This window comes from Lupinus angustifolius, chromosome LG01 (assembly GCF_001865875.1).
Source record: "Lupinus angustifolius cultivar Tanjil chromosome LG01, LupAngTanjil_v1.0, whole genome shotgun sequence".
NCBI classification, from domain to species: Eukaryota; Viridiplantae; Streptophyta; class Magnoliopsida; order Fabales; family Fabaceae; genus Lupinus; species Lupinus angustifolius.
In genome coordinates, this window is record NC_032009.1 from 5,307,157 (window position 1) to 5,307,394 (window position 238).

A 238-nucleotide genomic window follows, 5' to 3' on the forward strand; every position below is an offset into this window, starting at 1 on the left:
GGATGAGGAGAGGATGAGGATGAGGATGAGGATGAGCAAGAGGATGAGGACGAGCATAAGGTTAAGAGGAGGACGAGCATGAGGATGAGGATTATGATGAGAATGAGGATAGGATGAGGAGGAGGATGAGGATGAGGATGAGGAAGAGGAAAGGATGAGGACGAGAAGGAGGATGAAGACAGGATGTGGATGAGGATGAGGATAGGATGAGGACGAGAATGAGGATGAGGATAGGATG